General features: G+C 38.0%; 1 protein-coding gene across 3 annotated transcripts in view; it reads right to left on the bottom strand.

The window, feature by feature from the left end:
• The window catches only part of CHRM3 (cholinergic receptor muscarinic 3), a 491309-nt gene that overhangs the window by 206280 nt on the left and 260981 nt on the right, over positions 1-24048 (bottom strand). For all 3 annotated transcript variants that reach the window (XM_044239424.1, XM_044239425.1, XM_044239423.1), the window contains exon 4: positions 18837-18939. The gene's annotated coding sequence lies outside the window, so the exon portion shown is untranslated. The remainder of the gene's footprint in view (positions 1-18836; positions 18940-24048) is intronic.

Here is a 24048-nt window from a genome sequence, read left to right as displayed (position 1 = left end):
AGAAAAATATCAATATGCTAGCTGTGGTTGTGTTAGTGTGGTCAGGCTACAAGTGTTTTTTACTCTTTTTTCTTTTATTTCTAAAAATTTTACAATATTTTTAGAAATATTTTATTAATGGAGGGGCAGAGGGAGAGGAAAAAAGAGAACCTCAAGCAGACTCCATGCTGAGCATGGAGCCCGACACGGGACTCAATCTCACAACCCTGAGACCATGACCTGAGCTAAAAACAAGAGTTGGATGTTTAATTGACTGAGCCATCCAGGCACCCCTCTTTTCTTTTCAAACCTGTTTATTTTACAGGCTTTAATAGATATGTATATACAACTTTAAAATTCTGGTGAAAGGATTAAATTTGTGGGACCATGACTGTTAACCAGCTTATCAGGAATTGATAGTCTCCTACCTTCCTTAGGCAAATGGTCCTGAGGGACAATTGAGATCAGACAACCAGGACCCTCCCTACCCACACACCATAGACAGAGCCCATAGGATGCACAGTCGACCCTCAGTAACTGATAATTGAACTCATTGCTTCTGCAGGAAGGTAGCAGCTGATCCTTACAGGGTCAGAGGGAAAAATCAGTGTGGCTCCTCCTAAGTAAGGGAATGTATTCTAGCTAATTAGCTTTTCTATTTGGAAGAATTTAAGTTCTGCCAGTTAAGTGTATGCTTCACTGGGAGTACGTCAATGTTTATTGTGTTTTAAATCCTATGTACTGTTGGACAGTTTAGTGGCCTCATGGCAAGACGTATTTTATTTCCGAAACAAAATGAGGAAAGAAACAAATGCACTTGGTTCCCCTCGCTCATTGTTGATAAAATACTAAGCGGCACTCCAGAGCATCAGGCATAGCAGGTGGGCAGGATTCTGAGCTTGGAGGGGCCCCCAATCGTAAATTAAATTACTGCAGTGTGTAAAGAATAAATCTGCTTTAAACTTTTAAGCTATTTTCCTATATGTTACCTTAAATTTGCTTTTAGATTAATGACTTAGAAATAAATGACCTTTTGAGAAGGAAATAGGAGAGTGATTTCTCGAGATCTGAAATAATCTCTTCTTAATTATGTAGTAATGTCAAGTGTAGACATCGTGGCATTTATAATACTGTCATGGTGCACGGTTCTACAAAATAATAATTACCTCTTAATGCCTGTTTTTAGAAAACGAATTTGACAAAGTTGGTTTGTCATTCCTTTCTCAGAATATTTTTTTCTTAATTGCCCTGGTGTATGAATAATCCCCCAGTTCTGTCTGCAGAAAGCCAGGGATGTCAAATTTACTCCACGTTCTCTGCCTACTTTTTTATGTTGTCAGTTTTTCCCTCCCTAGACACCAATGACAGTGGTTTCTGATGTCACAAGTACGATGGGAATGAGTCAGAGGATTAGTTTTCTTTTTTTTCCATAGTTTATTTTTCTGGGGGAAAACACTGGAAAGTACCTCTTGACCCCTCTCTACAGGGCTATCTCTCTAAACCAGCTTTGGTGACATCCCTGCGGGTAGAGCGGAGAAATTCTGTGGGGGAAATGGTGAAATCGGGGTGACTCTGCCCAAAGCAAGGACATGTGTTTTAGTCTTTGGAATATTAAAGTGGGTCTCAGTCCTTGTTAAAACTACCGTAGTTTTGAAAGTCTGTTGCTTCTTTCTCTATTAAACTTCCCAAATTCCTTCCCCTCCATTGGTTTCCATGCTTAATGTGGGTTTCTCTACAACCCAAACCCATTCCCTGTCCATCCCCTGTTTTCCCTGAAATTATTTTGGTTCAAGTATTTTTCCCTTCTAAAACATGATTCACAGTGGTTCTGTTTGGGTAATTGGGCTGATGGTCGTTTTGTTTATTTCCGGATGCTTTTCTGTATATTCTGAGCTCTTACAGCAAAGATGTATTACTCAGTTGATAGGGAAAATAAATATTACAAAATTACAGCATTACAAAACTAAAATAAAAAATCACGTTTTTTTCTTAACACACTCATCGCCCTCTGAGCAGGTCCTACAAGTGCCAGTCTGATGCTGAACACGCATGTTTTAAAAGAATACAATATGAATTATTATTTATTTTATGCTCACTACCTGCCAGACTCTTCTGTAAATACTTTACATGTATTTCTTGTTTAAACTTCACTTTGCCCTCGGAGGGGAATGTTTTCCTAATCCCTCATTTAAAGATGAAGAAGTTGAAACTCACAGAGGTTCAGGATCTTAACCTAAGTCACAGAGTTGTCAAAAATGACAGGTGAGAGAGAAACCACACCGGAGACCACCAGTGTTTATGCTTTGATCAAGATACCTGCACTACTGCACACTGAGAACTTGGATTAAAAAAAATTAATAAAGTCTTTTATGTAACCTTAAATATCCAAAATATTATAATTTCAAAAATTAATCAAATAAAATTTACTAATGAGGTATTTTACATTTTTTTCCATAGTAAGTTTTCATAATATGGTCTATTTCACACTTGTAGAACGTTTCACGTGCTGAATGATCACATGTGGCTGGGACAGTGGCTACCATATTGGATACTAGTTCTCGCCACAGATTTATATTGTTTTTTGTAATAACCTGTTTTTGTTACTTATTCTTTTTTTTTTTTTTACTTTCTAGGCTTATTGAGATATTAGTGATTTACAATGCCAGCTGAAGGTATACAACGTGATTATTTGATATATGTATATACTGCAAAATATGACCATACTAAGGTTAATGACGCCTCTGTCCCCATACATAATTACTTACTGTTTGGGTGGAGAGAGCATATATGATCTATTTTCTTGATAACTTTCAACTTCCAAGATAAGTGACAACATATAAAAGCTTGTAGTTGTAAAAATTCCAGCATAATTAACACATAGGGTTATATTAGTCTCAGGTGTACAATATACTGATTCAACAGTTTCATACATTACTCAGTGCACATCATGAAAAGTGTGGTCTTAATCGTCTTCCCTTATTTCACCCATCCTCCCCACTCAGCTCCCCTCTGGTGACCATCAGTTTGTTCTTGATAGTAAGAGTCTGCTTTTTTGATTTGTCTTTTTTTCATTGTTCCTTTGTTTTGTTTCTTAAATTCGACCTATGAATGAAATAATACGGTATCTGTCTTTCTCTGATAGACTTATTTCACTTAGCATTATGCCCTCTAGATCCATCTATGTTATTCCAAATGGCAAGATTTCATTCTTTTTTATGGCTGAGTAATATTCTATTTTATGTGTGCGTGTATGTATGTGTGTGCGTGTGTGTGTCTGTGTGTGTGTGCCTCACACACTTCTTTATCACCTCTGCTTTATCAATTCATTCCTTTGGTATGAAGAAGTCTTTCATTTTGATGTAGTCCCAATAATTAGTATTTGCTTTTGTTTCCCTCGCCTCAAGAGATACAGCTAGAAAAAAGTTGCTAGGGCCCACGTTGGAGAAATTACTGCCTGTGCTCTCTTCTAGGATTTTAATGGTTTTAGGTTTCACATTTAGGCCCTTAATCAAGTTTATTTTTGTGTATGGTATAATAAAGTGGTTTGGTTTCATTCTTTTGGAAGTAGCTTATCCCAACATCATTTGTTGACAAGACTATTTTTTTCCATTTGTATGTTTTTGCCTCCTTTACTGAAGATTAATTGACCATATAATCATGGGTTTATTTCCAAGCTCACTAATCTTTTCCACTGATTTATGTGTCTAGTTTTGTGCCAGTACCATACTGTTTTGATGACTACAGCTTTGTAGTATGTCTCAAAATCTGGGATTGTGATCCCTCCAGTTCTATCCTTTTCCAAGATTGCTTTGGCTATTGGGGGTCTTTTGCAGTTCCATACACATTGTAGGATTATTTGTTCTAGTCCTGTGAGAAATGCTACTGGTATCTTGATAGAGATTGCACTGAATCTGCAGATTGCTTTGGGTAGTATGGACGTTTTGACAATACTGCTTCTCCCAATCCATAAGCACAGAATGTCTTCTTGTTTGTATCATCCTCAATTTCTTTCATCAGTGTTTGATTGTTCTCAGAGTACAGGTTTTTCACCTCCTTGGTTAAGTTTATTCCTAGGTATTTTATTATTTTTGGTGCAATTTTAAATGGGATTGTTTTCTTAATTTTTCTGTTTGCTATTTCATTATTATTGTATAGAAATGCAATGGATTTCTGTACATTGATTAAAGTCCTGCAAGCTTACTGAATTTATCAGTTCTAGTAATTTTTTGGTGGAGTTTTTTTTGATTTTCTATATATAGTATCATGACATCTGCAAACTGGGAATGTTTTACTTCTTCCATACCAGTCTGGATGCCCTTTAAATCTCTTTGTTGTCTGACTGTTGTGGCTAAGACTTCCAATAGTAGGTTGAATAAAAGTGGTAAGAGTGGACATCCTTGTCTTGATTTTAGGGGAAAAGCTCGTATTTTTTGCCATTGAGTAGGATGTTAGATGTGGGTTTTTCATACATGACCTTTATTATGTTGAGGCATATTCCCTCTAAGCCTCCTTTGTCGGCAGGTTTTTTTTTTTTTTTCCATCGTGAATGGATATTGTACTTTGTCAAATGCTTTTCTTGCATCTATTGAGATGATCACATGGTTTTTATTCTTTCTCTTGTTGATGTGACAAATCATGTTGATTGATTTGAGAATACTGACCCAGCCCTGTATCCCAGGAATAAATTCCACTTGATCGTGTGAATGACTTTTTAAATGTACTGTTGGATTTGGTTTGCTAATACTTTGTTGAAGACTTTTCCATCTATGTTCATCAGAGATACTGGCTTATAGTTCTTTTTGTTGTCTTCAGCTTTAGTACCACGGTAATGCTGGCCTCACAGAATGAATTTAGAAGTTTTCCTCTCTTTTCTATTTTTTAGAATAGTTTGAACTAGCTATTAATTCTCTTTTTAAAAAAAATTAATTTATTTTTTATTTATTTTCAGCATAACAGTATTCATTATTTTTGCACCACACTCAGTGCTCCATGCAATCCATGCCCTCTATAATACCCACCACCTGGTTCCCCAACCTCCCACCCCCCCACCCCTTCAAAACCCTCAGATTGTTTTTCAGAGTCTATAGTCTCTCATGGTTCACCTCCCCTTCCAATTTCCTTCAACTCCCTTCTCTCCATCTCCCCTTGTCCTCCATGCTATTTGTTATGCTCCACAAATAAGTGAAATCTTTTTAAAATATTTTAGAATTCACCTGTGGAGCCGTCTGTTCCTGAACTTTTGTTTGTTGGGAGTTTTTTGATAACTGATTCAGTTTCATTGCTAATACTCTGTTCAAATTTTCTATTTCTTTCTGATTTGGATTCCTGGTTTGGAAGGTTATACATTTTATATTATATCTTATAATCCTTTGTATTTCTGTGGGTTTCATTTTGGATTTTTTTTTTTTAATTTGAGCCCTCTCCCTGTCCCCCACCTTTTTTTTGATGAGTCTAGCTAAAGGTTTATCAATTTTATTGATCTTTTCAAAGAACGAGTTGCTGGTTTCATTGATCTCTTCTATTTTTTTAGTTTCTATTTTGTTTATTTCTGCTCTAATCTTTATTATTTCCTTTCTTCTACTGCTTTTGGGTTTTATTTGTTCTTCTTTTTCTAAGAGCTTGCATTTTTATTGTACTTTACAGTTTACAAGATAAGAGCACTTATATTTTGACATAGGATTTTCACTCAAGCCACAGGGGAGGTCTCATTATCTCTATTTTAATAAAGCAGAACCTTTATTTTAAAAAAGACAGAACCTTAGGGAGGTTAAGTGTCTTACTCAAGACCAGACATTTTAGCAAATAACAAAGTCAAACCCAGAAATCATGTCTTTTGGCTTCAAATCCAGATAAGTATTTTCTAGTACTTTACTTGATAACGACAATCTACTTACTCACTGTATTGTAAATAACTCTTAAGAGAGAATGTCAATGCATACATGGAAAGGATGGAGAAGATGTTGAGTTTAGAGGTAATACATACATATATATCACGGTAACTACAAATGTCATCCATTCATTAGAAAAGAAAACAGAAATCAAGATAAATCATTTTGGGGTAATTAGGTTATTTGAATTGTGCACACTCTCTAGCATGTTACCGAAACAACTGAAGTTAAGTAACTGTGTAAGTGTAGCAATAATAGAATAGCAAACCTGAAATAATTCAAGGGCAATGAAAATTTTTTCTCTGGTTCTTAAAAATAATTTTCTAAATGAGTTTTCTTTCCTTTTCATTTCCTCTAAATATTACTACTCTGAGGGAAAAAGTCATTTCATATAACTATCATAATAGTTTAAAAAATTATTATGGGCCAAGTTTGAATTTCTATTACCCAAGTTTATAACATGCATGAAAGCCATTATTGTTTTACATGCAATTCTGCATGTAATGACTATAGCTGATCACAGAGAGGGTGATGGGTTTAGTTACTGGTCCCTCAAGATCTTCCAAATTTCTAATGAAATTAAGGTAAAATAAATATGTGAGTAATACCAATGCATGAACATATCAAAGCAGTATACTAAATTTTCCTAATTAACAACAATCAAAAAATAACAATTCATTTTGTTAGGTTATATATGATAAGATATACAAAATATGAATATTTTCCCCAAGTAAAGTAGAAATAGTCTTTCATAATCAATGCCAATTTTACCCATGTTTTAATTTCTATGATTTTTTTAGTTATTTTAAGTGAGTGAATTTTTTTTTGCTCTGCAACATAGATGTTAATGAAAAATAAACATAAAACTCTAAAAAGTAAAAAAAAATATGAAAGTGAAAGCAGTTTTTATTAAAATTAGCTGTACATATTATCAATAAAATTACCTTTTCTCATAGACTGATGATACAGATCAAAATTAGTGTGATAATTTTTAGGATGTTAAGCTTATATTAAAATACAAATGATGACTCGATTTTTTCATTTTTATATGCTCATTAATGTACAAGAGAATGGAATACTTTAATTCTTTTGATTTTTAACCCAGAGTCTCAAGTTAAAAAGGAAATAAAATGTTTTTCAAACAGGGAGAGGGCAGTCTACTCTAATACCAAATAGGAAAAAAAATTTTACATAGCAAGATCAAATTTACATTATATAAGCACTTTCCCTAATAAAGCCAAAGACCTTTTCTTACTTCTTTTGCTTTTTAAGATTTTATTTATTTGAGAGAGAGAGAGATGAAGAGTACAAGCAGGGGGAGAGGCAGAGGGAGAGGGTGGAGTAGACTCCCCGCTGAGCAGGGAGCCTGATGGGGGGCTCCATCCCAGGACCCCTGGATCATGACCTTAATGGACCGAGCCACATAAGCACCCCTATTTCTTGAAACATCTAACCTCCTTTTTAAAGACTCAGAACTTGGATGGCTTATTTACATAAGGCATGTGCATACAGACACAGGGTCATATGCCCGATTTGGCTGAGCTCCCTTCCTATAACCTGTGGCAAAGGATTTGTGCCTCATTTCCTGACCTGGGGTGTTCCCACATGCCTGTCCTCCTGGAAAATGAAGCAGATCTTGCATGCATGATGTGACCTCACATCTTAAGATAATGTTATCTTCATTGTAACTGTAAATTTTTTGTTCCATGTTGATCAAATTCTTTATGATAAAAAGAAATCTGAGGGACACCTGGGTGGCTTAGTCAGTTAAGTGTCTGCCTTCGGCTTGGGTCATGATCCCGGGGATCGAGTCCTGCACTGGGCTCCTTGCTCAGCAGAGAATCTGTTTCTCCTTCTGCATGCTGCTCCCCTTGCTTGGGCTCTCTCTCTTTCTCAAAAAAGAAGAAAAGAAAAAAATAAATAAACAAATCTGAGGGGTAGAGAAGCTCACTAGTTAGGCAGTAAGGAGTGCCGGCAGACCAGAACTAGTAAGAGGCAGTCGAGAGACTAGAAGTACTATGGACCCGGAACGCTGAGGTTCAGCTCCTACCCTGAGACTCATGCGAACAACAATATTTTTAGCCATAACTACCCTATCCGCAAAATAGAAATGATGATCATAACATCCACCCCAAAGAAGAGCACTATGATGAAATGAGAAATTAATAATTGCAAAACCCTTAGGAATTCCTCTGGCTCAGTGTATTCTAGGCCTGGTGATTTTCTAAATTTGCCAGATCATACTGAATCCGGCGAGGATCATTAAGACATTTAATTCCAAGCGTCTATAGCATTCTGTGAGTCAGTTCTTAGATTAATATCTATCCCTCACAGCGATCTTTTATTCCGAGAATTCACTCCTTCATGCAAGATATTTACTGAGCAACTGCTGTCCTCTGTATGAATAAACAAATGTAGGAACAAAACATTTTCAAACGCGGTGATGTCCGAGAAGAAAATATACCAAAGTTCCCTATCTTTGAGCTATCTTCTTCAAGTAATTTGTAACGGTGCCTTTTTTGGCTGAGTTCCTGCTGTACTGGGAGTAAAAATCAGATCAAAGTCTTCAACTGACAACCTCAGTCGTAATTGCTTTTGATAGGTAATTCTTGTTCATTATATTTTGACTTTTGTTCTTAATTCCCTTAAACTTCACAGATACCTAAAGACCTAAAACTTGTTTACCATACAAATAGTGTAAAACTCACTGCATCCTAATACGCAGTATCTAATATGTAAATTAACGCTGTGTGAAAAGGAACTGAAAATCATCTTTCTGTAACGTGGCTTCCTGTCATTTATGGGTTGGCCAGAGGCTAGTCCATCTTTTATTAATATTGGAAAAATAATCCCCACTATGTATGAAATAAAAGGAAACCCTGTAGGTTTATCTCCTGATCTGTTTACTAAAGCATTAAACAGTTCTGATTTAGAGAGTGTTCTGATGCTTCCCACGTATGGCATAACCCAAGTCTGTTTTCAGGGTCCAAGGTGGGCATGCCTTGAGCCTTTCTTATCCTACCATCCTGCTCTTATTCCCACTAACACAACTCCCCCAGCCCTTCACCTCTATGCCAAAACTTACGAGGAAAGTTTTCTCTAATTTTCTAAGGTTTCTGCCAATTAAAGCCAGCTTGAGACAAAAGAGATTATGAGAGTCAAGCAGCAACTTTCCTCTTATTAGTCTACTTGCGTTATCATAACCAAACGCTACCGACTGGGAGGCTCAGAAATACAGACAGCTCACAGTTCTGGAGCTTAGGAAGTCCAAGATGAAAGTTCTGAAGGATTTGATTCTTGGTGGGGGGATCAGAAGGCTAGAGCTATGTTGTACGATTTTTTTTTTTAAAAAGGCCACTAATCCTATGGGATTAGGACCCATCCTTATGCACTCATGTGACCTTCATTACCTCCTAAAAGCCCTATCTCCAAATAAAATTGCACTGGAGGTTAAGGCTTCAACATATAAATTTGGGATCATGCAATTCAATCCACGGTGCTCTTGAACATTATTGTAACCTTGTGAACAGAGAAGGAAGCAGCCTGTTTTGAACTATTTGACCATGATGGTGTAGAGAGCTGAAGGTACCAATCACAATAGTTTCCTTTTTCTTTAAGATTTTTTATTTCCTTGGCAGAGAGTGAGAGTGAGATGGAGAGAGAGATCATACAAGCAGGGGGAGCAGCAGAGGCAGACAGAGAAGCAGGCTCCCCACCTAGCAAGGCTGCATCCCAGGATCCTGGGATCATGACCTGAGCCTAAGGCAGATGCTTAACTACAAAGCCATCCAGGCGCCTCCCACAATACCTTTTTTAGAAACCTGTGTGAAGAAAACATGGGGCAAACAGAAATGTGCATGAACACACAGCAGCAGTACAAAAGCTGCATGCCCTCTGATGATTGGATTTTTACTCCTAAATGCACTGAGATGTGTTTCTCCAGAGCCAGGAAGAAATGCACAGAAATGGTTAGAAAAGACTAAGGAGTCCATCTGAGGACAGGACTTACAGAAACCCAGACAAATACATGAAAACACATCTTCTCTATATCCCAATTCTTTGAACAATTAAACTTTACAATCTCTTAGCTCCCACGCTTGCTATTTCCCAGTTTCACGGTCGAGCAACAATTTTTCTTCCTGCAGCATCAAAGCCTTCATGCCTAGTGGCTGTCTGCTTAGTCCTGCAGAAGGAAGGCAGACAGGACCACCATCTCCTCTTATGGAGCTGTTCTTGAGTTAAAAACGTAATCAAAGTTCTTCTTGAGAAGCGCTTTGGTTTTCTTAACTGTTCCTGCTTTTTGTTCCATTACTCACCTTTGTGATTACCCTCTAAATCCTTTTCAAATTCTCCATGCTCCTCCTGAGTAATGGAACCAATGTACTCATTAGGGTCTCATCAGTATTGAGCATAACAGCGGGATTAGCTCGCTATTTTTGAAAAGAGCCAGCGACACTGCCAAACAGGGAGGCATGAGAGTTCTTAGCTCACCTAAACTGCTAGTTCTTATTCTGTCTCTTTTTGTCTTATTTTGTCTTTCAAAATTATAACCAACCGCAGGCCTTTCATTGTCTGGAATTATCATTAATTGCTTTGAGGTATTTTGAAAATCATCTCTAACTAGAGTTTAAATTCCAGAGTGTTGATTCTGCAACCTTAATTCTCTTAAGCTCCATACTGCCCCCTATTGAGTCACGTGGCCTGAGCATATGCAGAATGTTCTGGACGACAAACGGTACCATGAACAAAGCAGGTTTCTTCAAAAGACAGACGCCCCATTGTTTTTTCCTTGCCTGACTGATTCCAATCTCTGAACCCTTATCTCAAAGATGTATTTGTTTTGCTCAAGATGCCTAAGAAAGAGACCACCTTTCAGACTCAAGAGGAAGAACCTGGAACAGATTCCAGGAAACAAGCCTAGGGGGAACGGACATAAGATACTGATGACATCTGAATTTGCTAATTCACTTTGAGATACTTTCATCCCCTAAGGTCTCTTGCTTCAGGATCCCTGTCAAAACATTAAAATAAGTACACTTTGATTTTATTATTTCACAACTGATCTTTCTAGACACTTGGTCTTGGGGGAAAATCCTCAGATGATGTGCCTTGGGGACCTGTAAGCCCTGAGTCTAAAAGTGGACATTCTATTTCACAACAAAATATGGAGAGAACCATGCAATCCACTAGTCCTATGCACACCCAAATTAGGAGATGTCAGCACGACTGAACAGAAAAGGCAAATACAACATAAAACATTTAGGGACCATTTAAAATTATGATTGGCTATTTTCTCTCTAGGAACAATATATAAAGCTTAAAATGGATGAATTACTATATGATGAGATCCCCAGGTGGACATGAGGGACACAGTATAATGTCACTCTAATCTATCTTCAGGTAATTGCTTAGTAGTTATTCCCTCCAGCTGACATTTTATTTAAATTAAACCTAATACATGGACTATATTATCTATATCTCTTGGCTAAAGCATGAAAAGCTTGTAGCCTCTGACCTTTAAAATATTTTCTTTTTCTTCCTTTTTTTTTTTTTTTTTTTGGTAGGAGTCAGGAAACTTCTAAAAACATGTTGAGGAAGGTAAAATTCTTTGAGCAAACGCAAGGCATATCCACCAAATTTAAGAAAAATTACTCTTTGAAAGTTTTAAATCACATTTACCAATGTGTCTCTTCACAAGCCTGATGAGCTCTTCCCACAGGTTTCAAATGAAACCCAACTGCTTCCCGAAGATCTTGAGTCAGCACTTCAAGACCCTCCCTGCCCAGCTCCCTATCTGCCACCCCGAATGACTCCTTACCGGATCGGGACTATCTCATGGCTTCTCCGATCCCTGAGTGGCTTCCTCTAGCCGAGCAGCAAAGCCTCAGTCCTTAACAACTGCCACCCTAGCCTGGCAAATTTTCCCGAGTGATGCTGGTTCTTGAGCTCCTTTGGTCTCATGTAGAGACCACTCTCTAAGCAAAGGTTTCTGCTTTCTGCTAGTCTTAGCTAGTGTCCAAACAATGTAATTAATTCAACATTGGATACTTTATAGCTTCTCATCAACTCTTCAGATTCCTTTCTCTTGGATTACTCTGTATGTGTGTATGACTAGGTATTTTGTTACAAGCAGATGAATTAGAGATAATTCATGGATTACATATCTAGTATGTGTGCGTGTGTGTGTGTAAATATGTGTGTGTGTGTGTGTGTGTGTGTCTGTGTGTGTGTGTTTAGGTATTTTGTTATAAGCAGATGAATTAGAGATAAATATATATTTAAAAATTACCAGTCTCTACATGTCACACAAACATTATGAATTTTTAAGAATACTAACACAAACAACCATATGCAACTCTTTTAAATGGTGATCCTTTTCCAAAGCAGAGAGAAAATAATTTATTGTGAATTTCCATATAAGGGGTATTTTTTTTAGAGAAACAGTCCTATTTTTAAGTAACCTTTTTTTCTTAAGATGAGAAAGTACTTTTGCATGAAATATGCTCAATTTATGTTAATACAGTCCCTTCTTTTGGTGATTATTTTGCCTTGCTGGGATCAACTTAGGAATTTCAAGTATTATATGTCCAAAAACTGGCACTCACATTAAGTTGGAGAGACCGGCTGGAATGCGAATCCATGGCATTTGGATGTTAGGGCAAAAAGGAAAAGAGAACCGAAGAAAAAGAGAACTCCACCCACCAGCACCTTCTCTCCCTCTGAGGGTGAGCTGACCCCTTGAATATGTTCCACAACCATGCTTAGCAGCATCAACATCCCTAGGGTTCTTGTCTCCGTCACGTTACATACTTTTGTTTCCAGGGCTTGAATCGACACATAACAATAGAAAAGAACCTCAAATCTTCTCCAACCAGACAACTCCCTGATGCCCTTCCCAAATATTCCACTAGGAGTCCATCTAAGTACCTCATATTTTTCTCATTCAAACCCTAACTCAACACCCCCCGACTCCACAAACTTGGCCTTCCTACCCCATATCCTACTCTATGAATGATGCTGAAACAGATCCTTGTGTACTTACAATCATTCTCCCTATTCTTGTAATAATAAGCCCCCCAGACTCTTGGCTGGTCTCACAGAGACCTTCCCTAAGAAAGAGACGTATTCTGGTCTACACCTCACATCCCCGTAAATTATCAATGGATGTCACCCCTTCTCTCGTCTATTCTTCACAGAAAAGTCAGAATGAGCCTTCTATAAAATCCTTAGATTATGTCTTTCAAAGGCTTCCCAGGTCATTTTGCCTAGAATTCAAGGTCCTACAGTAGTCTACTTGGCCTTGCATGATCTGCTCCTTGTCCACCAATTTCTGATTTGATTCCATTTTCTCATGGTTTTCCTACTCTCTAGCCCAGGCTCCTGACTCCTCCCTGCCACGCTCTTCAACACTTTCAGCACGCTCCTACCTCAGGGCCTTTGCTGATGCTGGTCCCTTGCCCTTCTTCTGGTCTCTCTTCCAATGTGACATTACTAAAAAGGATTTTTTGAACAATCTCTTTAAAAGAATGTTGCACCACATAGCTTTCCCACCAAGATTCTCCATTGCTCTAATACCCTTACTAAGACTGATCTCCCTGACCCTCAACATTTGATGTGTATCTCTGTACTTTCTCTCTCCTACTGTGACATGACATCCAAAAAGGCACAGCTTTTTGTTTTATTCTCTATCACAGCCTCAGTGCCTATGGATGTCTGATACAAAGCATGTAGCCAGTAAATGTCCCAGTTTTAAGATCCCTCCAAAAGAGGAAACATACGTTCTAGGAAGACGTAGTGCAACTTATAGGACATTCCAAATACAAAATAATCTTACATTTGGGGACTGATTTTATGTTTTGTAACCCGCAGCATTATCAAAAATCTAATTTATAAGTCCTGCGATTTTATAATTCTTTTCACTCCAATTAAAAAAAAATTCTAATCAGAGAAATTTACATTTTTAATCATGTTCTTATTACCTTTTTATGCAAATGTTTATTTAGCCCATGCCTGGTTGTAAATCCTTCTCTGCACAGAGGAAATGCTGGAAGCTAAGGCAACAATTGGTCCTATTAGTATTTTATTACTCATCATTCATTCCTCCTGCATGTTAAATGTGTGACACTTCAACTAGAATCCTCCCCCCAAAAAAATTAACTGAAAAAAATCTCATTCTGTGTTTTTCAAGAAAACAAATTAGTAACATTCAAGCAGATCGCATTTTTATGCAATTGTTATTAAAAACTCCTGTGGAGAGAATTAAAGAGGTTTACGCAACTTTAAAACAAACCAGGACTAATATCTATCTATATCTGTTTATCTGTTCTCTTAATAATACAAATATATCTTCCAGAATATCTTTTAATTATTATTATCTTCAACCTTTGGTTTTTGAGTTAATCCCCCCCTTTTTTTAAGATTTTATTTTTTAAGTTATCTTTATACCCAACCTGGGGCTGGAACTCACAACCAAGATCAAGATTTGCAGGGCCCTCCAAATGAGTCAAACCGGAGTTCCCTTTATAACAACACTGTGTGTTGTTACATGACAAATGCAATCTAGTTTCAAAGTGAAGTTTCAGAACTAGTGAGAAAAACAACTTCATGTATCAAGGGCTTCTAGAATTGTGCAGACATCATATCCATTCGGACCATCTACTTGGATACATCAGAAGCTCTTCAGCTGTTCACTAGTACAACTCTTTCTTTACCAGACTAGTATTGATAGCCACTCTGTAGTGTTCTACGTTTTCAGGTTTGTCCACATGACTTTAGCAAAGTTTCAAAAGATAAGGCACTTCCGATAGGAGTTTTTAGACTAGAACATCTCAACATGGCAGGGAAAAAATTAAAGATGAAAATATTGGCAAAGAAGAAGGAAGTAACCATCCAAGGCTTTAATAACATCAGGATGAGCTGCTAACAAAATACAAGCTTTCCTGGCCCTTTGACTTTGTCCAAATCCTTTAAAAATGATGCCCTTCTCTCTGCCTCTGCAGAGCACATCAGATACAGTCTCTGATCTGGTGAATTACCATTTTCATTGCTCGTTATTTCATTTGTGTAGTTCACTGGCCAAGTCACTTCCTAGCTTGTGTCTAAAAGTAAAATGCATTGGAATTATTCATTCCACAAACCCCATAAATATTTACTAACATCTAATGCAGAGTCCAAACATGGAGGGTACTGGAAGACTATGTTTTGTTCTAAAATACTCACTCTCAAGACTCAGCATGAAGTGCTAGGGGAGTGAGATGAATAAGAAAAAGTCAGATGTACTAGTAAATATCTGTGACAAAAGTGTATTGTTGGAGCCACTTTACATATTAAAACAAAATAAGACAAACATTGATAAGGAACTTGGTATTATCCAGCACCATAGTGTGTCTAACCTATAACAAACACAGGATGCATTTATCTTTCATATTCAATTTTTAAAGTTAATCTTGACCAACTGTAGGTCAGTTTTAGGGAAACTCTGATTAAAGAGACATCAAGGCAAATGAAAAAAAGTCATAGAAAATACAAAGCGAAGTACCCTTAACCCAAGGTTCATTTTAGGTACTATTAATTTCTCTCTCAATAGCTGTTTCATGTGGTGGCAATATGGTAGATTTTATAGAGATTTTAATCTTCCTCTGTCCAGAACCCAGAGACTCGGGGATATAAGGAATTCGAAAAAAATGGCTTTATATTATTTGAAAAGCTTTGCCTGCACTAATGTAAAACCCTAAAACATAAGGGGCATCGCTGCCTGAATCCTTTCAAATAAATTCCTAAAACACCATGAAAAGAATCTGTGGCCTTATTAAAGCTCAATTCGCCAGAGAGAATTCTACACAAGACCAATCCACCTTGAGGACAAAAGGAAATGCAGGGGCATCTCTTAAGCACTGTCCTGTCCTGGGTCTCTAAGGACACTCAGTGTCTATGTGTTTGTCTCTCTGCGTGTATTTTGTCTTCCTTCTCCCCGCCACCACCAAACAGACCTTTAGGAGAAAGATAGTACTGTGCAGGCATGCTATTTGGTTAAATTAGTTCCCCAAACGCACTTTAGCTTCACAGATGAAAATAATTTGGGGTAAAGAAGGTAGCTACATTGATAACCTCACCACTGGTCTCCATTATCTGAATGTCAAGTGCACATTTTTATTATGTTCTTAACGCATGCAGCTTCTCGAGCTTTTTAATAATGTAAATGGTGAAATGCCCAAGGTTCTATGTGGAAGACAAAAGCATGAAATAAAAGTTGATTACGCTGTGTACAAGGGGCGCTGACACGGATCCAAGTCTCCATTCTGCAACAAAGCACCTTACGTTTATTGATTTCTTTTAAAATTCTGATTAAAATAGCATCGCTATCCTTCAAAGGGTGTTCTTTTTGACGAAAGCATTTTGATGACAACTTATCTCTGTCCCTTCCAATGGGAAGGACAACATCTACAGGGATGGGTGTTTAGAATCTAAAGGAAAGATTTCAGTGGCTGAAACAGTGGTTTATAAAGTCACTGGACAGTCACCATGAGTGCACCAAGATCTCTGGTGCAGCTCAGATAAATATTAGATTTATCTTATGTATTGGTGGAAACAAAGGCCTGTATATCTGAGCCACAGATGAAATGACCCCAGCTATAACCATCAGCTCCCCACCTAACAAACACATGCCCCAAATCCTGTTATTCTGCCTAAAATTACCACGATGGAGGGACATTTAATAAACTACAGTGGCTGTGCCATAAAATTAATCTTATAATAGTGTCACTGACAAATTACGAAATCTCTTTGCTCCTGATGGTAACAAGATACCAGGAATGCATTAAGTAGCAATTGGTGGGAGACGTCAATAACATTTTAGCCTCTGAGTCACTGCCTGGAGGGGCAGGCAAGCAGAAGATTAGGCCAAGGACCGATGAACAGATGGAGGAAAATTGCCTCGGTATCTTCAGCTACACCTTCTAGGCACTTTCTTCCATTTGCTCCTAAAATTTACTGCCTCAGTGCCTCAGTCTTTCAACAAAGCCTGAACTTGGTCTTCATCCCACCAAAGTGTAAATGATCATTAGCAGTTTCCATCATTTCTGTTATTATAACAGAATGTAAGCAGAACTGACCAGACAATTTCCTATTTATAAACAATCACGCTGGCTGTTGGGTGGAGAACAGATTGAATGGGGGACCAGAACAGAGCGAGAAGGTGATGTGGTGACCATGGCTGCACATCAATGAGACAAGGAAGTGATGGATGCCACGTGTACCTGGGGGGAGGCGGTGTGTGTGAAAACTAACATAGAGACGAATGGAGATTTCGGAGCAGTGGTTTGAAACCCCAGCTGCACCTGTAAATCATTTGAAGAGCTTTTTAAAAATTCCAAAGCTCCAGCTCCACTCTGAGATTTGGACTTAATTTTCTCGGTACAACCTGGGCACCTGCATCTTCTCACCCTGAGAGCTGAGAACCACCGAGTCTGGGCGAAACTTGAACAAATTGATGGGGTAGATGTGGAGAGGTTAAGTATAGGGAATATTCTCTTCTATGGCAACTAGATTTCTAAAATGAGTAAGTGATTTAATGGCAGTGCCAGTGACAGAGAAAGAGGAGACTGGGGACCCAGATTTTTATGTGAACTCTCCTGGTTTTTTGATTTGGTAATTTTGAAAAACATATACATGTCCATTTTGTGTAGGTCACAAAACCCAGTAGAAAAAAACAAACTGAGAAGGATCTGACATGTAGGTGACCAGTTGCAAATTCTGTTTAAATCAGGGAGTTAAATTCTAATTATAGATTTCAGACATTCACAGAATAATAGGAGTGAAATTCTTTGGAGACTCTTGGAAACATGTAATTAATTACCTGATCCTTCATTATGAATAAAGGTGACCTGGTGTACTTGATACATTGTAATCCTCCCTCCCTCCCTCCCTTCCAAGTCGAGTTATAACACTCTTTGTAAAGCAACATAAAAAAATTTTCACAAGGTAGTGGGTTAAGTAGTGAAGCTAGGTCCTCATATCTGATTAACTTTCAAGTCTGTGCTGCTTCCAAAATGTGATTTCCAGCACTTTTTTTGGGGGGGGAGTTATAGAGTTTTAATTTTGAAAATATAATTTATGTAGATAGGAGTTTTAAAAAATTTATGTCAGTATCTCAACAAAGCCTACCATATTTCTAATAATATTTTAAAAGTTGAATACCAGAACACAATGAATCTTGTAATCAAGATCCTTGATGGTATCACCAACCTTGATGGTAACACCACACACACACACGTGCACACACACATGCACACGCAGTAGTTATCCAAATAGTCTGAATCGGATCGCATCAAGAGTTACATTTTAGAACATTTCCTTCAGGAGAATTCATTATATAGTGAAATTGTCAAACACTCTATACTTTGTTTCTTAAATCATATTTATATCGTGATACACCAAGGGAGTAATTGTCACAAACCTCAGAGATGAAGGGATCACTTATTAATTCACACATGTAGTTATTTAGTTCATAATTTAGCATTCAGTTTTGTCTAAGCCTGGACTAATTTTTAGAAAAAAAAAAAAAAGACCTTTATACCTTTCTGTTGGACCTTGAACTATAGATATTATAATCATACACATACCAGAGGATCTGTCATATCTCAAATACTTGATTTCCATGAAATTGTAGATAAATTTTATTATTTTCAGAATCCTATGAGCATAAAATTTCCCCTCTTTCCTGGAATAAGAGTATGCTTACTGTGTATGACATAAGAAAGAAAATAAAGGGGTCTTTGGGAAGATGGAAAAGTCATGCTATAAACATATACTTCACAGCGGAAAAGACAAAGGTCATATCTGACACAAAAATTTTACTCCTCAGGACATACTGCAATCTCAGTGAAGAGCCAGAAGGACAGGAACGTTTCCTATTGCATCATAAAAAGGATTCAAAACAATGGGGAAGCATCTGTGGAAAGTTTACATTACCTATTCCAGGTAGGATCCTTAAAGCAACCCAATTGATTAAGGACTCTGCTGTGCGCTGAATTTTTCTTGCAGGAAGAAAACAGGGGCCATGTCCCCAAGAAACCTGAAGACCAAACAAATAAAGAAGAGGAAAATTAATCTAAATCAAAACAAAACATGAAGGAGGTTACTTGGATCACTAAACTGTGAGAGAGCATTTTATTTATTTTTTCCCCGTTTTATCGAGATATAACACAACGTACATCACAACATACGTTGTGAAATAATTACTGCTCTGAGTTTAGTTAGCAACCATCATCTCATACAGATATCTTAAAAACAAAGCAAAAAAGAAAAGAAAAATAATTTCTTTCTCCTGGTGATGAGATCTCTCAGGAAGTTTGCACCTTTGATCACCCTTCTTCTATTCCTCCAGAGATGGCATTTTAATTAAACGATAAATTCTATAAATAGAGATGTATGCCAGCATTTTCCAGATATTCATCAAGAAAACCTTTTCTTCTATAATACCTGTTGGCATCCTGCTGAATGAATGAGTCACGTCAGCTATTGGGGGAATGATGAATTTATGGAACCCACCTGTCCACACAAATATCACATCTGGCAGCCTCTGTCCTAGGGTCTCATGCCCTCAGTCTGAAACTTGCAATAATTGGGAGTACCTTATTAGCCTTCCCCCTTAATATGTATACGTAATACATAAATATATATATTTGTATTAAAAAGTTAAGTGTTGAAATTCCTTCCTAAGTTTTATAGCAAATGAGCAAAGAATCACTCACCTAATTAATACAATTTATTTCATGGCAACAAGTACGTGACATTCACACATCATTTTGATCAGCCTTTACCGAGTGAATAAGATGAATCAGATATTGGGCTGGAAACTGAGTAAGACTTGGTACTGCCTTCAAAAAGCCTGAGCCCAGTCAAATGGAAGAGGCCACATTAGATGGAGATCTGATTACTTGCCTGACCATGGTACAGAGAGGGTACAGAGGGTCTTTAAGCTGAGTCTTGAAAGCTGAGTGGGAAAGTGGCAGACGGACAAAGGGACTTGGGGGCGGAAGGGAGGAGGAGGATATTCAAGTGGCATGTTCAAATGCAGGAAGCTGTGAGGGAGAATGGCATGTTCTGAAAGCCGCCTTAATGGGCGTACAATACTGTGAGGAAAATAGAACATACACAAACAAATGGCAGAACATCTTTTTATGGATTTCAATTACTATAAATCAGCCTGACAGGACTAACAAAGACACCTGTCCCAACAAGTGTAGAGAATGTGACCCCTGTTCCAAAATCCTGTCTCGTTCTGGCTTCACAACCGCTGTAAGACAGGACAGTGGGACCCATGGTTGAGGGGAGACCGTGGTTGAGGAGTTTGCCCAAAGGACAAAGTCAGTCACACAGACTGAGGCTGAAGGTGTGGGCCAGTCCTCCGCTGCTGCAAGGAGAGGCTCCCCAGGCCAGGATTCGTCAGCAAGTGCGTATGGTACGATGAACATTGTACGGTCATTCCAGTCACTGTCCTGTTTCCTGTCAGGAGCTTTCTCACTGTATGTGGCAGAGGGGGATCTGGGCACAAGGACACCATCTCTAATATGACCCTTTCTGTTTCCAGCCTCACGAGTGCAAGTGTGGGTAGAAACACCAGATTGTGCTTCTAAGTGCACACTTCTTCACCTGTGATTTGGGATAAGTTCGAGGCTATGTGTCTCTGTACGGCCCATGGTAGGCAATGGTGGCTTCTGTGGGCTGCCCAGCCACAGTGGAAACACTGGTCATTCTGCCCAAACCCTGCTGGGATCCCTGAATTCCCTCTGTGGACTTAACTGTTATAGGAGCCTCCCTCAGGCTTGGTGGGATTTTGCAGTGGAAATCGTCAAGACTCTGATAACTTTGCTGATGCCCTGTGAAGATGAAGGGCTTCGATGTCGGTAAGAAGTTGGAATTGTTGCATCCACTCAGATGGGAAAAGAGGCCAGTGCTCACTTGTGACAAAAATGGTGCGAGGGGGTACGGAGATGGGGGGAAAGCGGGTTTAGCGATGCCAAAGTGAAGAGGCCTTGTGCGTGACACACAAAGTAAACGCTTGTGTAAGAAATAAAAAATCAAAAGGAGCCCGTAGCATTTGCTAGAGAATGAGAAAGAAGTACAGCTACCGAGGTTGGAAGAGACTGCAGATGATGATGCCCCTCCTTCTCCCTCCTCCTGCTTTTCTCTTTAATAAAATCCAGAAATGAAATCAGCTTAAAATATGGCTTCCTCAGTTCAACTTCTCATCAGGAAGGTGAGAGACTAGAACATTTTCTGGTAGCCCCCCAAACTGCCCAACCCTCAAGGAAGAGGATAGCGACTTATATTTTCAATGCTTTTCCGATTGAGAAATTATATGCTTGTTAACGGGCTTTCTCATATCTGATAATGTATTAGGAATTATTTTTGCTTTCAAGAAGAATATCTGCTTGGAAAGACAGCTCCTGCTACAAAGACCCTCAAAGTGGATACCAATTCCAGGCCACCACTGAGCAGTAATGCCTGGAAAATGGACATTGGAGGTATGTCAGACAATATCAAAATGATGGCATCATCCAGAATGCAGTTTCTAGCAATGGTCTTGCCTTTTGACTGCTTGACCAACTGTGCTTTTTACCACAGAAGGAAGCTTATTCTTGGGTGGGATGCAATAGATAGAATATTAAGATAAAGTATTACCCAAAACCAAAAGAAAGTGGCAAAAAATCAAAGATTCTTTGAGAAACCTAATGGAGGAAACCTGGAGATAAGACATTTAATAGAGAAACTGGACTATCCACAGAATCCTAGAATGGGTAATCTATGGGAAGACATCTGTGTCAAGTGTATTCCCCATTTGTTTGTGTGAACACTTAGTTAACTCATGGGGTCCAACAGATCTGAGCTCTGCGCTTTGCAATAGAACTCAGCACTTCCTGGCAAGACAGAGATCAGTTCCCTAGAAAACGCTGACAATGAGCCCGCATGGATGTAGACTCTGGAATGACAAAGCAGCTTCTGTGAAACTCTGTACCAAGAGAATCTGAATAGATAATCCTCACAAAAAGAAGTCAGGGGCAGGAGAATTGGTAGAGGAGATGAGGGAGGCAGAGAGCAAGGGAAGAAGTAGTAATCATTCCCTGTGTGCTGCTAACACATGAGACCTCTCTTAATTCATCAAATCATTTCAATAACTTCATAAAATGGGTCTCACTGTCATTAGTTCTTCATAAATGAAGAAACTGTTTTTTTTTGAGAGGCTGATTGACAACAAGAAGGGGCCTAAGTTGGAATGTGAACCTGTGTTTTCTGATATTAAATTGATTTCCTTGATTAAGCCTCACTAATAGTATGGCTTATATAAAGCCATACATAAACTTTAAAACTCTAAGTAGCAATGAAAGAAATACAAATAAATAAAAAAGTGACACAGAATATGTTAACTAAAATTATAAATCATAAAATATGAATGTAGATGAAATTCTTGGGAAAACAAATGATAAACTCATATATTTCTGGTGGTACTATAGATGTGTACAGCCCATTGAATCCCCAATCTCACCTATGCCTATATTAAGAGTCCCTAAATATATTTATATCCTTGGATTCAGTAATCTTGCAAATTATCCAAAGTAACAATTCAAAATTAGAAAATGGCATACTTAGGAAAATGTTCACTGCAGCCTTATTCATTATAGTGAATAATGGAAACAATTTGTATATCCAATAGGGGAGAATCTAAAAAAAATGTTGCTATATTAACTCCACAGTACATTAAGTAAGCATTAAAGTAAAAAATAAGTGTCAATATGGAGAATGATAAAGAACACTGTATATAAAATTATATGTTCTGATTATAAGTAGGAACAAAATATATATGTGAGTAAATACTAGCTAGTGACCACAAAAAAGATAATAGTCATGCTAGACTAGAGTAGCTATGAACACATTTAAGAAATCTTAATCCCCTTCTCACCGTATAATTTAAAATTGTACTCATTTAAAGTATCCGTTGAATTAAAATACAGACCCACAAACACAATATCATCAGAGTGTGTGTTCATGTGGTTAAATGGTTTCCAGCATCTACAATATTATTTTGTTACATCATTAACCATTTGATAGTGGAGGAAGAGGGAAGGAGATACACTTTGTATGATGCCAGGATAAAATACACCTATTTTAACATAATGATGAAAATCAATTGTTTTTATATTATGGCAGTCCATGGAAAACTAGATAAGATTACAATTTGTTGACATAATTGTCAGTGTATATGATTTAAAAAAATTTTTTATAAACTGTATATGATTTTAAATGGCTCTATGACCAACAGTCTTTTCCACTGTGTATTATAGCTTTCACCTTCTCAGAGTCCCTCCATCCCATTTCCTTTTTATTTTTAAAAGATTTATTTATTGTGTGAGAGACAGACAGAGAGAGAGAGAGAGAGAGAGAGAGCAAACAGAAGTGGCAGGCAGAGGGAAAAGCAGGTTCCCTGCTGGGCAGGGAGCCCGATGCAGGACTCGATCCCAGGACCCTGGTATCATGATGTGAGCCGAAGGCAAATACTTAACCAACTGAGCCACCCAGGAACCTCCCACCCACCCGCCCTGCCATTCCCATTTTCTAGGAAAAAAAGCTCAAGAAAGTAGCTCAGCTATGGAATTCTTCCACTCCTTCATTTTCTGCTCTATAATGTCACCCGTGTCCCCAGCAAAGTCTCTCCAACTCTGGGAAGTCATTTTGTCTTTGTCCAGGCAAGAAGCAGCATTTGAAGAAACAAAAACAAGTCCTCGGGCACTTGCTTCAGCCTCATGTAAGACTAAAGGTGAGCAAGCAAGCGTGCATCATCTGTCTCATACGGTCTCATGTTCATCTCTGTCCACTCTTGGTCTCATTCTTGGTTTTAGGCAGTAAACCTTAGTATTTGCTGCTCCCTTGTCTTCTAGAAGTGAGATGAAAATAGAGAAGCTTCTTGGAAGGCAAAGGTGCTTCCTAGTTTATAAATGTTACAAATCATTAGAAATTCACAAACCATGTCCCTGCCCTTCCCTCCACATTATACTTACTCATTTGTGCATAAAAAGAAACACAAATTAAGTGGAATTCAGGTACTGTTCTGTTTCTTTTGGACCAGTTAACACCTCTGTTTACCTTCTCTTTCATTCTAAAATGTGTGTGTGTGTGCGCGTGT

The sequence above is a fragment of the Neovison vison genome, chromosome 2, assembly GCF_020171115.1.
Source record: "Neovison vison isolate M4711 chromosome 2, ASM_NN_V1, whole genome shotgun sequence".
Taxonomy (NCBI): Eukaryota; Metazoa; Chordata; class Mammalia; order Carnivora; family Mustelidae; genus Neogale; species Neogale vison.
The sequence above is the reverse complement of the archived record's forward strand: the minus strand, read 5'-3'. Positions and strand labels throughout refer to the sequence as shown.